Raw genomic sequence first — 12,273 nt, forward strand, 5'->3', positions numbered from 1 at the left:
GACAGAGCCTTAACCTGCATTTGTGGATGAACAGTGAATTTTGTGTAAATGTTCCTGAGCTCGTGCAGTGATCTCCCTGACAGAATCATGGCTTGTTTTTAGGGCAGTGTTTATTTTCAGCTGTTTGTGCACAGATTCCTCCAGATTCTCTAAATCTGTAGATGATATTATGCCCCGTAGATGATGTGATATTGAAAGTCTTTACAATATTACATTGAGGAACTTTACACAAACACATATTTTATTCAGCTGCTGTGTGCTTGGAAAAATTTGCACGAGGTGGTGGAAATGTGAGTCATTTCTTGTTTGCAACTAGATGAGTCTTCTGTGAAACCTGCAGAAGAACTAGGAGTTGGTGATGACAGTCTGACTGGGAATAAACCTCAAGAGGTTTAAGAAAAGCTTTGTGCACATGGTTTCATTCCCTATCCTTTCAGATAGTACAGTGATCACTTAGCAGCCGGTCCTGTTGGTGCTTCTTAACTGCTCTAAGAAGTGCCCTCAGGTCTTGGTTTTCCACCATAGAACCGGTTGGTTTCCAAGGCGACCAGCTGGTGTGGGCCACCTGAGGAGATCTGCGACACACTGACCTCAATCTGAAGCTCCTTTGTTCACTGTTAGCTGCTAAGTAGGCCAGAGCAGAGGCCGGCCAACTCCCACCGCTTCATCCTAATGCTCTGCAGGTGGTCACATGACCGTGTTTCCAAAGCCATGATGTTTTTAATAGCTGCAGTATGTACTGTAGGTCCCTCACCTACAGTACAGCCTCTGAGCATTGCAGTAGAACACCTCATTGAGAGTCTAACCTTTGGGGAATCACAGTGAACGACCTGACAAATTTTGAAAGAAATGAAAGTTACTTGAGCAATTAAACCCATATCAGAACTCAAAGTGCTCTAAAACAAAATCGCAACTGGAAAAAAGTTGGGATGCTGTGAAAAATGTAAACAAGTACTGAATGCAATGATTTGCACATCTCATGAACCCATATTTCAGCCAGAGTAGAACATGAGCAACATATCAAATGGTAAACTGAGAAAATGTACCATTTAAAAACAAAATATATTCGCTCATTTTCAGTTTGATTGCAGCAGCATATCCTGTTGGGACAGGGACACGTCTCCACTTTTAGCATCCCATCTTCTTCTAAAAACTGTCAATAAACATCTGGGAAATGAGGAGACTAGCTCCCTGTCATTTGGGCGAGGGAGTTTGTCTCATTTTTGTCTGATAGAGGATTCTGGCTGCTCAACAGTCCTGAGTCCTCTTTTGGTTTCTTGGTGTGCTAAATGTCTGAAAGTTCTGGACAGCAGGCAGTTCAGCACTTATGAAGCCATGCAGTTTAGCATTGTCTTGGTGTAAGATTACTGAAAAATATGTCATTTGGATGGAAGCTTATGTTGCTCTGAAACATATACTGTATATACCTTTCAGCATTTCCAGTTCCATAGGCACTGAGGCATCCCCTTACCATCAGAGACGCAGGCTTAAGGACTGAGCACCACATGGTTCCACACCTCTTTAGTCTGGAGGATGTTTTCTGAAAGGATCTTTAAATGGTCTGATTTTAGAACAGTTTTTCACTTTGCTTCAGTTCATTTTAAATGAGGTCTTCACAAATGGCTTCTTCTTCGCAGGATAAAGCTTCAACTTGGATTTAAGAATGGCACGATGGACTGGAAGTGTTCCTGAGCCATGCACTGATGTTTTCTATGCTCTATTGTGAAGAAAAAATATTGATTTATGACATTTTCAAGTCAGTACATTCTGTCCTTGTTTACATTTTGCATAGCTTCCACTGCAAGATGCCATTGGGTTATCTAAAAGGTCAGTACAGATTGAAACTTCATCTGTTTTTTACTGATCAGTAAGTCATTTTTACTTGAGGCTGCACAAACTAAGTTTAAGGATTTCTGCAGCTGTTGCAAGGTTTGTAGGTGTAGGTGACTGTGGGCATCTGTCACAACCACCAAATATGCAAATTATATTCTGTCCAAAGCTGGGGAGACTGGTTCAATAATTTTGATTGATTCTGACTTGAACATACTCAGAGGGGCTGATGTTCAAGACAGTATCAGGAAAAACCTGTTTGATCGATCGATTGAAAACTATTTGTGATAAAAATTTAAAAAAAAACCTGCGGCACTTACACTGTTATGGAAGTTCAGAGGTCTCCACTTGAAGTGAGTCAGAGGTTCTCTGACTGGAGGCAGACATCGCTGTTTAACTGTCTGTGGGGGATCAGACTTCCGGTTTGGCGATGAGTGAGTGAGGTAGACACGGCAGTAGCTCCGCTTAATTTCGATCTTAAAACTCCAAATAGACCGTAATTATCCGCAGTAACCGAAGGTAACTTAAACTACTGTCTGATAAAGTGGCTGGGTCTACAGGCCAGTTGAAAATGCCCAAAAAAGTTTCGCCAAAGTTGGACACGCCGGACGGGGAAGGCCCGAGTGAAGCCTCCGGCCACAGTAAAGACGCCAGCAGAACCGTCACGAGCACAGACAATACAGTGTTGGGGGCTACTGCGGCACTCCGCTCCGAACTGGCAGGTGTTAAGGCTGAAATTTGTGACAAAATTGAAAATAAGATCTCAGAAGTCACAGCAGTATTAAGAGGGGAGATACCCAGCTTGAAAGCCGAGAATGACAAAGCCATAACAACGTTAAGGAACGAGATAGAGTCACATGGCTATACGCTGCAAAAGCTAGCCGACATGGCTAGCGGCTCATCCGATGCAATACGGGAGTTGGAGAACAAAGTTGAGACGCTCCGTGGGCAAGTGACATCGCTTTCTGAAAAATGCCTCGACCTTGAGGGACGCTCGAAGCGTCAGAACCTAAGAGTGGTAGGGGTGAAAGAAGGCAAAGAGGACGGGCAGAATGCCAGGGAGTTTGCAGGGAGGCTGTTAAAAGAAGCGCTTGGACTGGACGAGACACCTGTGATTGACAGAGCCCACAGAGCTTTGAGAAAGAAGCCCGGAGATAACGAACCACTTCGACATCTTATTGTAAGAGTTCACTACTGCCACACCTATGAGGACATCATGAAGAAAGTCATGGGCACCCGGGATATAACATTTTGTGGCCGGCGGATTCAGATTTTCCTGGACCTGCCACCTGAGATGGCAAAGCACCGAGCTACGTTCACCGCTGTGAGGAGGATGCTACGCGACAAACCGGGGGTCAAATACGGACTTCTTTACCCAGCCAAACTACAAGTGTCTCACGACGGTGTTGAGAAGGTTTTTACTGATCCGGAAAAAGCACGAGAGTATACAGAACGCCTCATCGGAGACGTGGATAACAGAGGATCACTGGATCCTGTCCCACGTGAGATAAGGGCAGATAATGCCACAATACAACACCCAGAACGCGAATAACTTTATTACTGACAGGTTTTTTTTCCTCTGTGTACCTAAGAGTCAATAATCCGGGCAGCTTGCGGTTAAAGGCATATGTTAGTAACGTTATACTTGTTAATGATGTTACATGTTGCGGTCTCACACTTGGTTTTAAGGGCTGGTAGTTAGACACCCTTTAACTTGTTTTTGAATAACTGTATTGTTTTGTTTAATAGTGACGATAATGTACCTTCTGATCCTTTTTTTGTGATATCTCGTCTATGCTTAATGTCTTTATGGTGCTACACAGGGCACCTGTTATGTCGGAGGTTGCGACAGAGGATGGTTGGAAGTACGCATGGTCTTTTTGGGAGGATGGCAGGTTCCCCTCCCTGCTATGACCTAGGTGTGTGTGTGTGTGGTTTATTTCTGCTGTGTTTACTTTGTATTTTCATGGGTGGGGTTGTTGGGTGGGAAGGTGCTATGGTAGAAAATGTTCTAGTCAATATGGGACAATACACATAAATCACTAACAGTATGGCCTCAATAGATGGTGATGGAAATGATGGGGTGAACAGGAGAGGGCTTGTAACCTTTTGCACTTGGAATGTGAATGGCATCAATGAACCAATAAAACATGGTAAGGTGTTGGCATACCTAAAGTCATTGACATCAGATGTTATTTTCTTGCAGGAGACGCATCTTAAAAAGGATGCACATTGCAGGATTACAGCTAAGTGGATAGGGCAGGTTTATCACTCAAGGTTTTCCGCAAAGGCAAGAGGTACAGCAATAATTATTCATAAAAATGTGCTATTCATACATAAATCTACCCTGGCAGATAAGGAGGGGAGATATATCATGGTGGTAGGAGAAATTCAGTCTATACCAATCACATTGCTGAATGTCTATTGCCCGAACAGGGATGACCCGGAGTTGATCCTGATATTTCAACTACAAACTTGATACTTGGGGGAGACTTTAATTTAGTTTTAGATACCTATCTGGACAGGTCGTCAGCTCAGAGAATTGCGCCATCGAATGCTTCTAGGTTTCTATCAATTGTTTATTGATAATTTGGGTCTTGTGGATGTTTGGAGAACGTTGAATGCAACCGGAAGGGAATATTCCTTTCACTCTGGGGTTCATGATACGTACTCCCATATAGACTACTTTCTATTAGATAGTAAACTGTTACATGGAGTCCAAAGTAGTAAATATCATAATATCCTTATATCAGATCATAGCCCAGTGTCTATTTCACTAAATTTACTGGAATCAGGTGGTAATTATAAACACTGGCGATTAGACCCTCAACTTCTTACGAGGAAAACATTCTGCAATTATCTGGAAGAACAGATCAAGTTGTTTTTTGAGATGAATGACAAAGATGATGTATCACCTCTTTTATTGTGGGAGACGTTTAAAGCATATGTTAGAGGCTGTGTCATTTCTTTTCAGTCGTCTGAGAAAAAACGTAATAACATGGAACGCATACAGTTGGAGGTTCAAATACAAAAATTGGACTCTGAGAATGCCAGACAACCATCTGTACAGCTACATGGTAAAATATCAGCTCTGAAGTATAAACTCAATAACTTGCTCTCAGATAAAATTTCCAGGGCCTTCGTGTATGTTAAGCAGACCTATTTTGAATTTGGTGATAAGCCACATAAATTACTGGCCAGGCATCTAAGGAAGAGAGAAAGTGATAGGGCCATTCATGCAATCAGGTCAGACTCAGGGTTGTTGACTAATTCTTATAAGGATAATAATACTGCTTTTAGACAGTTTTATGAACAGTTACATCTCAGTGTAATGCACCTCCTGAAATTATGCAGGATTTTCTAAGCAAATGTAGCTTGCCTACATTGGCACAAAAGGACAGGACATCTCCAGATGCAGACTTAACATGTCCAGAATTGATTAGTACCATACGCTCCCTGAAAAACAGGAAGAGCCCAGGACCTGATGGTCTATGTAATGAGTTTTATAAAAAGTTTAGCAGTTTACTAACCCCATATTTGCTGAATATGTTTAATATGGCCTTGGAAGATGGTGCACTCCCACAGACCCTGAATGAAGCAAATGTGGCTCTCATTCCAAAGAAAGGAAAGGACCCAGAATTGGTGAGTTCTTACCGACCAATCTCTTTATTGAACACAGATCAGAAAATACTGGCCAAGTCTTTAGCCAGGAGACTCCGGCAGAAGGATACAGGCAAAATAAAATCAGCTTGGGAAAAGGAATTAGGGTCAGACATTCATAATGATATCTGGACTAAAGGGCTACGTTATGTTAATTCCTGCTCTATCAACGCCCGACATAGATTAATTCAGTTTAAAATGTTGCAGAGATTGCACTACTCGAAGACAAGATTACATCGGATATTTCCTGAAACGTCACCCATCTGTGATAAATGTCAATGTGCAGAAGCTGATCTGCTTCACAGTTTTGTAATGTGTACCAAATTACAAAGTTTTTGGGCTTCAGTTTTTTCTTTTTTTTCCAAACTTTTTGATGTGCAGTTAGACCCTGACCCCATTTTGATTTTTATTGGACTATCGGGACAATCTAAAAAACTTAAGAACACACAGATTCCCCTCCTGTCCTATGGCCTGATGTGTGCAAAGAAACTGATTCTCCTCCTAGGAAGGGAAAAGAAGTGCCCTCCTTGAAAGTCTGGATTTCAGTACTGACAGATCATCTGGAAAGGATCCGCCACATTATAAATGACAAACTGGAGGGCTTCGATCAGATTTGGAGGCCGCTCATTGAGCATCTGGAAATTATGAACAAATGAGAGCTATTATGTGGATTTCATCATTGCTTAAAATAAGCTGATAGCACTCTGGGGTAAGGGAAGGGTGTAGGGAGGAGGGTTTTGTTTGTTTGTTTGTTTGTTTGTTTGTTTGTTTGTTTTGTTGTTTTTTTGACCGCCCTTTTAAGTATGTTTTGTTTTTTCCAGTTTTTGTTTGGGTTTGTTTTTGGGTTGTTGTTTTTTTTGTTGTTGTTCGCTTTGTTTTTCCCCTTTTCTTGATGACAAAACTGTAAAAAGGGAGCAATGTCAGTGTATGGGACAATTTGTGATTGTTATTTGTGCTTCCCAATAAAAATATTTGAAGAGAAAAAAAACTGTCTGTGTGAAGAGACGAATTATATCAGGAAGAAACAAACTGGAGATAAAGAAAGGTGTTTACACTCGTAGTAATTTACACTCCAGTTTTGTCTTGAGGGGTTTTTTTTTGGGGGGGGGGGGGTGTAGGAGAACAACATGTTCTTGATCTTTGGTGGGATATCCTTTGAGAACAAACTGCTTTTGCTAATTTTTCTGATTCTGGTTCAAAGATGAGCACTGTATTGCACAAGTAAGCTTTTTTATTGGGGGGAGGCGACCAGCAAAGTGTTAAACAGTTTGTCTGATATACCATGACAAACATATTTCTAGATACTTTTCTACATATTTCTATAAGTGAGATGGATCAGAGCAGGTTTTTACCAGAATCTTTTGATTAATCATGTTGCACAAGATCCCAACATGATGCAAACATATGTCAAAGACTTCAAAGGCACCAGAAGGTTTGGCAACTCAGCGCTATGGGAAATCCCTTGATTGCCTCTGAATGGTCCAGATGTCGGGTGAACAATGTTTCACAAAAACTTTGGGAGACCTTTTATTTCTTTCTCTTTTCATTTTTATTTTTTTGTGCTTCCAGAATAAAAGCTGAAGCTCTAAGCATAATATTTTGTGCATACTTTATAGAAAAAAGCAGAATCGCGTGACGCTGTTTGCATGCACATGAGGATTTGGGAGGTTAAATCCCGAGTCATGATCTGATTGTGTAAACTGAATTTAATTGGCTTGTGTGTTATGTAAAAACAAAAACAGCTAGGGGGATGCTCACATGCTGATCAAAGGATGAGAGGGGTCGCTCCGATTGCAGCTCTTTGAGACCTCATCCAGTGAGCCTGTTATCAGTGAAAAGACAGAAAAGTTCCTCTGTGCTCACACGAGATGGTGCCATCGATAATGGTGACAATAGGAGCTGCTGATCTGGTTGCAGCATCGCAGCTCAGTAAACTTGTGGGACTGGGACAAAGACGCAGCAAAGTACAGAAAAGCAGCTGGGAACAGAAAAAACGGACCGAGCGTTAGTGAACAAGAAAACTGCCAGAAACAAAGAGCATTATTAAATTCAAGCAAGATAAAAATAGGGGCTCACATCATCATATTTAAGCACTTTAAATGGAGAAAATGTACTTGAACACAGCTACTGTGACTTCAGGATATTTTTACCTTTATGCTGATTGCAAGCTTGATTTTCTGGAGCCACAGTTTACCATATTTGGACACGAGGGTGGTGTGGGAAGCTATCACTTAACAGATCCATGCTAATGAGACATCCAGTTTCATCGGATGCTTGCTGTGTCTCCCCATTATGCTCAAGGTGGCTGTAGCAGAGGCAGGAGACACTGGTTTGTCCCATTGTGATCCTTTGTGTTCTGTTTTTGTTTGTTTTTTCTACACATGTTGTAGGTTTCAGTGCCTAAAACTATATAATTAGGGTTAGAATAAGATAAGAGCTTAGGTAATGATGCTCACTGGAAAGCAACAACCTGGGAGTTGCTGATCTCTCGGGACTGAGAGTACCTGAGACCAACTTTAATCTTTAACTAAATCCAAACCGATGATCATGAAGGGGGAAATCAACAAAGACCAACATTGTGTGGTGTTTTACTCTTTCTTTGAAGACAGCCTCAAATGGCTATTGGAGGAACTAGGTTTGGTGTTTCTGTGTTGCCTTCATTTTTCAGGAGATGATGTGAGGGAAGCTCAGTTGATGTCTGCCCACAAGTTAAGTAGAAGTATTAGAAAAATTTCTAAAGTAAACCATGACATAAAAATGACACATTTTTCATTTGCTTAATCAAGTTTAGAACATGTCTTTATGTTTCCAAAGGACCTTTTATTGTCATGATATGATGAAAGCATATTTACAAGTACATATTACTGCTTCCATACCTTTTTTTCTCTTCTATGCCATTAAATTCCTTTTAAAAATTTGCAGTGCACTGCTGTAATAATGAGGATTTTACCAGACCCCCATGAAGCTATGGTTCTGTTCACCAGCAATAAATATTATTGCTACCTGTTTGACAATGTGAAATGTTCTTGTTCTGCCTCTCTGGGTTTCCACAGGAACTAAGGTTTCACACTTTTAGGTTTTTTCTTTGACCAGTTTTAATGCCCAACTTCCTACACACCTTTATGTCTGTTAGAACATTAACCCTTTAAGACCTACCATAGAACCAAGTCCGCCAGAGCTTATATTATATTTTTACATGCTGTGGAGCCATTTTTGGGAGCATTTCAAGTTGCTATACATCAATACAACCATTATAGCCCAGATTTTAATAATATGTCTGCATTAAGTGCATAGTAATTACATAAATTGCAAAAAAAAAAAGTGCAATAAACTACAAAAAAATTGAAAATCGTTTTTGTTTTTTTAACATATATTTCTAGTTAGAGAAATTTAAGAGGCTTATCCCTCAAAACTGTAAATACAAAAAAGTTGCACAAAATAGTTTCCCACCACAGGAAATTTATTTTGAGTGTCTTCGTAGTTTTATTTTTGAAATACACAATTTTTCACATACTGCAGGAAAAACGAAAATAAATATTATAATGCAAATTTGCAAAAAAGCAGCATATGCATCAAAATGAACTATTTCCAGCAGTGCAATATGAGTCCTAAGCATCCCAGAAACGACTCATAAAGTCAAACATAACTTTTAAAAACACCAGTATAGGCTCATGAGGCCTTGATGGTAAAAAACTACATTTCTGCAAAATGACGTCACTTCCGGTTTCAGGCAGGTCATGGCGGACATGCGATAGTTCATGTTGATGGATGTAGGAAGTGTTACAAACAGCTGATCGGATCGGCAAAGCATGTTTCTGGAATATTATGTTTTTGTTGCTGCAAGTGCTTTTTATGCAGTTTTTGCAAAGCTATATGTGGAAGGAAACTGTGACCGAGGACAAGCTGATGGCATAAGATGTAAGTACAACTCCTCCGGTTTCATATGCAAAAAAAATTATTGCGCTAGCTTACGTGGTTGCAGAGCTACCGGGATTTAAAAATAGTTACGCAAAACTGAGCGTGCCCGCTTAGACCGGCTTTAAAGGGTTAAAGCCTTTCTCAAAGTCTCCCAGCGTCTCATTTAGGAGTCCACAAACAGGGATTTATGTGGTTCATACACTGAGTCATAACTGTGGTTAAGAAAGATGGTAGTTTGAGTACCACCAGAGCTTCCTCGTTTGCTCACTTTTCCCTGTAAAATCACAGCAACAAACCACACAGTGACCTGATTGTAAGATGACCCTCGTTTCTAACATCTGTTTTAGAGCAAAATGAAGGAAATAGTTTGACTCCTGCATATAATCATTAATGATCTCTGGATCACGTCCTCTCCTTCCAAGCTCATCGCCTGTGACAGCTGTAATTCTTCTGCTTCGTTTTTGCAGCTGTTCTTTACAGAAAATCATTATCTGTCATAAAATGAAAGAAAATACAGAGAAGCTAACAACGATACATTACAAACGGAGTAATTTAAATACTTTTAATTTGAAAGCAGAAAACTCCCACCAATGCTTGTGAATTATATACTTATGTACTTTTTTCGTACAAGCCATAAAGGAGCCACTTTTGGCTTGACAATTATTCAGCAAAGCTTTGACAAAGTGTTGAAAATACTGTCTTGAAACAGACTGAAAATAGTGAGGTTAGGTAAGAGTTAGTTAAAAGCAGGAGAAATTCTGCATTTGCAGGCTGGAGCACAGTTGGAAGGTTGTTGGAGGAGAAGTCACCTGACCTTTAATACCAGTGCCCCAAGTTCAAGTCACATTGTAGTTTTTTCATAAATCCTTCTCTTGTTTTTTAAAATATGTTACTAATTACAAATGTCCCACTTGGTTATGTTTAGCCATTAAAAACTGCTTGGTTCAAGTGAGGCATGAAAAGATCTTGAAGAGAATACAAAAGTATTCTTGGATTGTGTTTTTTTTTTTTAAATATCTGTTTGGGCAACTTCTGTAATGGTTAAGAGTAATTCTTGGTCTTTAGATTCTTTGGGATGTGTTGTTATTTAAGATGCTGGTATCAGTAAAACAGTGTGAGGTGCAGAAATAAATATCATCTTCAATTTGAGCCAGTGAGTGAAATGCTTTATGATGTCCAGCAGCTCTCTTTGGTTTCGGGGCCCCATTTCAGCATTAGATCATTCCTCTAATCTTCCAAGCAGTTGTTTTATCACCCTGTTTAATCAAGATCTAATCTTCTGGAAGAGTCTGGAGCTCTGAAACTCTCCGACCGACATACACCATAACAGCCAGTCGCGCCTAGGCCTGTATTTAGGCAATTGTCCAAAATTAAATTGGATTCTAGGAACTGCTGACCGGCTGAAGACCTGAAGTGTTTTGTTTTTGGCAGCCTGGTCTTGGCCGGAAAATGGCAGGCTGTAATGGGTTTCTTTTATTCACAGAGAGTTCGAGGCATGTTTGGCACAAGCTACAATCAGACCCAGCTCGACCAGGCGGAGGAAAGCAGTTTTTTCTGGAAGTCTACTGTGGAACAAGTGCACTGTGGGACAGGCAGAACTTTATTGCATAAGAGAAGATTTTTATCTAATTACACTCCAAGAACAATTTTTGTAGCCCCATGCTGCTCAGACGAACTTTAGGTTAACCTTCAATTGGGAATCTCAAAGGAAACAAAGAACCAAAACTGGATGGGAACCCTATGAATGTTGAAGCAACTGATCGGGAGATTATTTCCATTTGATGAATGTTCAAATGTCTGGACCCAGACCCACCGGTGTATTCACATCATGCGGTACCTAAAGAGCTTCATGGCTTTGACATCATCGTCACCAAAGTGATGAAGGCAGGTGCCGGTCATTTCAACACACTTATCAAGTGCTAACAACACAAAACAGAAACACACTGAGATATATCTGTTTGGTAGAGCACAAAAACAAAGCTAAAAACACTCCAAATTACTTAAAAGTTCACATGAATTTGTCTCTCGTGCAGCAGCAACAAGCCCCATGGATGATCTTCCTAAAATGATACAACAATAAGACACAGCAAGTACGTCTCAGGTGAAATTATGAATTGTACCATTATCCCTGAAACTAAAGCTGCAGAGGGGGATCTTACCAGCTCCTGAAGATTTAACTCAGAATCTGGCAGCAGAACAGGGAGCAGCTCACTGACAGAATTATGGAATAAAACCACCCAGTTCATCAGATTTTTAAAATGAATATGACTCCATGATTTGCTTTTTTGTTGTTGTTTTAAATGATTTGTTTGGGAGTGTGAACATATTGTACCAGCTGCTTCACTTTAGCTGTCTCTAGACTTCAGTCTCTCAGCTAGGTGTGCCTGACCAGCACTGAAGTTGGTCTAATGCAGTGGTTCCCAAACCTTTTTTGCTGGGCCCCCCTTGTTTTACAAGAAAAATGTTCGCGCCCCCCCTCGGCGCGCGCACGAACACATCCTCCAACCACACACACCCATATTTTGCTCCATTGCGGTTTATTTCACACCTCAAACATTTAGTAAACAATTAAGCAAATACAAGTAATCTGCAATAAATTACAGATAGTAAGAAAATAAACTACTAAGTCTTTTACGCTACGTCCACACCTACACGGGTATTTTTGAAAACGCAGCTGTTTCATCCACATGTAAACGGCGTTTCGAATCACTCTGCAAAATGGGTTCAAAAACATAAACAACTGTTGGATGCTGTTTGTCCGTGATTTGAACCGAGGGAACAAATTGTGGCAGGATCAGCCTGATGTTATTTGTATCCCGCTGTAACTTTACTGTATAAAGAGCAAACATCTCCAAAATGTCAGGA

At 40.4% G+C, this 12,273-nt stretch overlaps 2 long non-coding RNA genes across 2 annotated transcripts in view; both read left to right on the top strand.

Moving 5' to 3' along the window:
- Positions 1-12,273, top strand: part of LOC146526206 (uncharacterized) — a 372,953-nt gene that overhangs the window by 238,322 nt on the left and 122,358 nt on the right. The window lies entirely within an intron of this gene.
- LOC146526217 (uncharacterized) lies at positions 4,294-6,032 on the top strand. The gene is made up of 2 exons (XR_014869361.1): positions 4,294-4,755; positions 4,814-6,032. It is a non-coding gene; the product is annotated as an uncharacterized LOC146526217 (long non-coding RNA).

This window comes from Neolamprologus multifasciatus, chromosome 1 (genome assembly GCF_963576455.1).
Source record: "Neolamprologus multifasciatus chromosome 1, fNeoMul1.2, whole genome shotgun sequence".
Taxonomy (NCBI): Eukaryota; Metazoa; Chordata; class Actinopteri; order Cichliformes; family Cichlidae; genus Neolamprologus; species Neolamprologus multifasciatus.